Genomic DNA, 5,866 nt, shown 5'->3' on the forward strand with positions numbered 1-5,866 from the left:
CAGTTTGTTTAAAGTTTAAGTTTGTTCATAAAGACCCGGGTTGCACCTTTCACACTCGAGCCGGGTCGTCTACCTGGGTTGCAAGTCCCAGGAAAAACCGTGCTAGCGAGCAGGGTCACGGACCCATGACTGTCAACCTGGACTGCACCTTTCAGACTTACGCCAGACTCGGGTTGATGTGTGTTCATGCGCAAAAACCTTAAGTCTGAAAGTAGTATAACTTTGTCATGGGCATATAACACCTACCTATCCAAACAGCAGAATGTCTTTTTAAACGGCTTTTTTAGAGGTGCGCGCTATAACGCTGCGTGTACCAATGTATGCCTCATATTTATGTTGGGGTACACCACATTGCTTTGAAAGAGGTGTCATGAACCAAGTCTGAAAACCGTAGCCAGAATCACCTGGAAAAATTCAAGTGAAGGATATCAATAGTAAATTATCTGTGTAGACTTTACTAATATCAGTGTAAACATTACACGTTTAAGGTAGTTCTTAATCAAACAACACAGCCTTAACTTGGTTGCAAAAACAAATAACATCACAGATTTAGGTGGGCAAAGGGAAACAAAAAAACACTCAGAAATTGTTTAGAACATTTCATTTTTAACAGATTAGCTACTTTCCTTGCAAAACAGACTCTTAAAGGGACATGCACTCATAAACTGACACACAGCTGCTGTATGTTAAAATAATAAAATAGTATCAGAAAGTACTGTAATACATACCTACTAGTCAGCCCTCTGGCATGTGTCCACCTACAAACTTCTCCCACAGGACTGACTGCCATAGGATATAGGCATCATGACAAGATTCTGGGAAGCTGGAAACCACACTGAGGATTCAGAGCTGAGCATTGCACACAACCTGCACATTTAGGGAATGGTATTGATGCCAATTCACATACACTTCACCCCTCAAATGTAGTGCTCTGAAACCAATGTGAGTACAGTCAGGTCTATTTTTCAGCAGGAACAAGCAGGAACTCAGTTCCTGAACCTCTCACTATGATGTAATGTCCTGGCCAAAATATATTTTAAAGTCCCTTTTGAGTGCCTTCTTTTCTAAATACTATATATATGTGTATATATAATATATTAATGTCTAGTGCCCAGAGTCTACTGATTCTGTGGTGGCCGGCCAGCCGCCGGGGTGAGAGGAGGGGGCCCGTGATGGGGGATGCCCACAGGCTCCCCTCTTCTCTAAAGATGACCCTGGACACCCCCCCTAATGATTAATTAGGCAATTGGAAGTTTCCAATTAGCTTAATTAGACAAATAATTACAAAATATGGCCTCAAATTACCCCAAAATTAAATTATTTTGTTAGTTTATGCACCCCAAATTTAATGACAGTATTTTTTTTAACTGAAATATAATTTTTTTACAATGTGCCCTCGAAGTTCCCCAAAATTACCTTTTTGTTTTTCCTACTTTTTTTGGGTGGGGGGGGAAGGGATTTTTAATTTCATTCATTAGAGATTAAACGGAAAAAGTTTTTATTTTTAATTTAATTTTTTTTTAAATAAAGAGCTTGAATCAGCCATTTGATTCCATTTACAAACTTTCAATACTTTCCTAATGCCCACAAACAGCCTTCTATATGGTCGGGCTAACAAAATTATAAATTTTGGGGGGGGTCTCCCCACTTTTTTATGCACATCTCTCACATTACATTTGGCAGTCATTTCGCAAACCTTCGCTGCAAGTACCATGAATAGGCATTTTTAATTGGATTGGAGAATTTTTGGGTGCGCACATTCATGCAAAGTCGTCGTGAAACAAACTCGCTACTCGCAATTCGCATCTATTTGGATTGACTCCTATGGCGCCAAGGACATTTGGAAATCCTGCAAGCCTGTAGAAATCCAGCTTCATTTCCTGCCATTTAGAATCTGAACTGGGAAATAAAATGGGATGCAGTCAGGAAGCCAACGGTCGAAATGCCGACCGCCGGCTTCCCGACTCAAATCCCGGCAGGTTACCAATGACAGGCATCGAAATCCTGACCCCTGCCATTATACTTATGCCGGGAGCCCAACGCCCGGCATACTGAATGAAGTTAAGCCAGGTGGCGGGCGCGGGCAGCCACGGGGTGGGTGGGTTAGGTTAGGGGCTCCCGGGGGGGCACTTAGGGTTTGGCAGCCCCCTAGGAGGGTTAGGGTTAGGATAGGGAAGGGGGGGTTAGGGTTTGGCACCCCCCTGGGAGACTTAGGTTTAGGCTGCAGGGACGGTGGGGTTAGGGTTAGGCACCCCTAAGGGAGGGTTAGGGGGGTGATACAGAAATGATCAAATATACGATGATGTCTCCTTGAAGATTTTATTTATGTACGCACATACAGAGCTGGCAGTACATCATTGCATATTGATTGTACAGCCATAATATACCAAAAATTATTTTACATGTAAACCAATCAAATGATTCAAACAATTGTCATTATTTCACTCCCTAAGATCTAAGTCAATCAGTAATTATTTTACCCCCTAATTGGAAGTAATCCAATCTCATTATTATAGTCACGTAGCCCTAATCACAAGTGTATGACCCAGACATCAAAACGGATGTTTAACCTTTATACATACTTATCATTTCCCCATGATACCAATAACTGGCCTACCACAACCTGGTATTTTAAGCCTAGACATAGCATGCAGCCTGGTATACTTCCTTATAGCCTTGCAAATCTTGCAATGGTTGCATTAAGAAATAAAATGTGTGCACATATAAGAAATTTTCATTAAAGGCATAGTTATATAAAAAAACAATTAGCAATGGTTTCATTCAGCTGCCATTTTGTCTTCTCACCGCTATATCAATCCCTTCTCTGCTCATTCATTGAGCATATTACATACACAAATCAAGAAGGTTTGTCTCAAATGAATCACTAGGGAGGAGTAGGTAAAGACATACACCATAGGTAAAGGTAACTTGGATAAGGATAGGATTGTATGCTAATGCTCACTGTACCAGACAATGGGGGTCCCTATATTTTAAATGAACCTTCTGATGTGACTATGAAAGGAATAATATAGCTAGTTGAAGCTAGCAATTAATTAATGGGTAACATATTCAACATCATTTCCATTACCTCCCTCATCACCTAACTCATATATGAAATTCTCATGTACTACAACTTCCTCATTGCACAAAGTCTGATATGTATCAGCAGGCAGTGGTGTTTGTAGACCTTCATAGGATTGCATCATTTCACTATACAGAACCTGAGATCTCTCCTCTGACAATGGATCCTGACCTAATAGTGTCTCCTTATCTATGACCACAATGGTCATCTCATGCTGTGTTTCTATCTTCTTTATCCTTTTACAACATCATGCCCATATAGTAGGTCCACATTTGATACTCATGTATGCTATACCTATTACCATGGTCCCAAATACAATGTACTGTATAATTCCCAAAATGAGTTTGGTAATGCCTATACCTAGCCATACCCAAGGGTCCCAACCACCTGCTTTTCCTCCTATCTCCCGTAATTCCTTCTGCATCTCTGCCACCTTCGTCAAATGTCCAGCAATCTCTGCTTTGTTATCATCAATATAGGTGCAACATTCCTGCCCTACAACTGCACATGTACCACCTTCTGCTGCCAACAACTGATCTAACGCCATCCTCTTCTATAAAGCCACTTTCCTAATTTGAGCAACTTCTTCCACTGTCTGGTTAATGGAAACAATTCATCCACCATCTGGTCCATAACAGTAAGAATTTGTGAAATAACATTTTCTAAACATATAATAGATAAAGGAAAAATTACCTTAGGTATAGGCAAGCCTGTACTGGTATTATTACATCCCATATATGCCATAAAGTAAGCTGTGTTAATTCCTGCAGCATCCATACAAGTAGCATTGTCAAAAGTACACATTTCCATTTTTAATTGAATTAAAATCTGATCCTTCATTAAAAAAAATAGTTATTACTGTAATACCAACTAGAACTCGTAAAGCAGGCATGCTTAGCACAGGTATATTTTCCTCTGGGATGCTTATGACAAGGCCATTCTCTATTTAACATTTAAGCCATGCTAATGAAGTGTGCTAGCATAGGTATGCCTGACTCTACATTCATAGACAAGTGGTATATATATATATATATATATATATATATATATATACACACACACATATACATATATATATATATATATACATATATATATACAGACACACACACATATATCTATCTATCTATCTATATATATATATATACACACACACACACACATATATATATATATATATATATATATGTGTGTGTGTGTCTGTGTATATATATATACACACACATACCGTATATGTATATATATATATATATATATACACATGTACACACACATATATATATATATATATATATATACACATATATATTTGGAAACCTTGTTATCTCGTCAGATAAATGGCTCAGAACAGGCACAAGTGTTACACACCCTATTAAACTCGGCTTTATAGTGTATACAGTGTTTTTACAATAGTGAATATCCCTTAACTATCCAGCATGTGGGTGGTTAACCGTAGCTTCCCCCTCACTCTGGCCACTGTCCAGACTCTGTCGGCATAAAGCCATGGCCAAGCACACTCACTTTCTCACAGCAATTCACTTCCTTCTTTAGCAAGACATGGCAGGAAAAATTCAATATGCAAACAATAGAAACTGCAATTTCCTTAAAACACGTATCTTATCACATCTAAATATTATATATAAACTGGTTCCATACTTACAATGTTCAACAAGACTTCATTAAGACACAAACCAGAAATCACACACAAAGGCAGCTGACCCGAGATAGAAAATTCGGAGCAGAAGTAAGAAAACGCGTTCTCACCTGTGGCCACAGTTCGTCCAAATCTCCTAGCCCCATGCCTGCCTTCCTTCGTGTGTCAATGTTGGTTTGATCTCGGTGATTATTCCAAAATTGATACGGAAATGATCAAATATACCATGAAGTCTCCTTGAAGATTTTATTTATGTACGCACATACAGAGCTGGCAGTACATCATTGCAAGCTGCCCATATATTGACTGTACAGACATTATATACCAAAAATTATTTTAAATATAATCCAATCAAATTATTTAAACTAAGCCAATCAGTGATTATTTTACCCCCCTAATTGGAAGTAATCCAATTTAATTATTTTAGTCACGTAGCCCTAATCATGAGTGTGTGAACCAGACATCAAAACGGGCATTTAAACATTATACATACTTATCATTTCCCCATGATACCAATAACTGGCCTACCACAACCTGGTATTTTAAGCCTAGACATAGCATGCAGCTGGATATACTTCCTTATAGCCTTGCAAATCTTGCAATGGTTGCATTAAGAAATAAAATGTGTGCACATATAAGAAATTTCCATTAAAGGCATAGTTATATAAAAAAAACAATTAGCAATGGTTTCATTCAGCTGCCATTTTGTCTTCTGGCCACCATATCAGGTTAGTTATACTTACCTAAATCCCCTGTCTGTATATTTCCACTGCTGTCTGTCTGCCAGCGTCGGGATTTGAACTGCCGGCCAACACCCTGGAGGACACAGACTGGAAGGAGCCTAGTACAAAAAGTGCGACCCACAATAATTTATATAGTCCAGACACTGCATAGTTGCTGCCAGCCAAAGGTTCTAAATCTCTAACCTGGTCATATAACCGCAAGAGTCCAGACCCATGCTCAATTAATAGGTACATCTGGCATGACTCCTAATGGGACACTATCTGTTGATGCTCCTGGGCCCTCCCCCTTTAGAGTGAGAAATCCAGAAAATCCAGAAAATTTGACAAAAAGTGTTATATATTTCACAAAATAGGTCACAAAACATGTGAATGTAAACAATAATGGAA

The 5,866-nt window shown here is 38.8% G+C and overlaps 1 pseudogene; it reads right to left on the minus strand.

Moving 5' to 3' along the window:
• Positions 1-3,053: 3,053 nt before the first annotated feature.
• On the minus strand, positions 3,054-3,892 carry LOC148535182 (uncharacterized; annotated as a pseudogene).
• Between the last annotated feature and the right edge of the window lie 1,974 nt (positions 3,893-5,866).

The sequence above is a fragment of the Taudactylus pleione genome, unplaced genomic scaffold (assembly GCF_031769625.1).
Source record: "Taudactylus pleione unplaced genomic scaffold, aTauple2 ptg000055l, whole genome shotgun sequence".
Taxonomy (NCBI): Eukaryota; Metazoa; Chordata; class Amphibia; order Anura; family Myobatrachidae; genus Taudactylus; species Taudactylus pleione.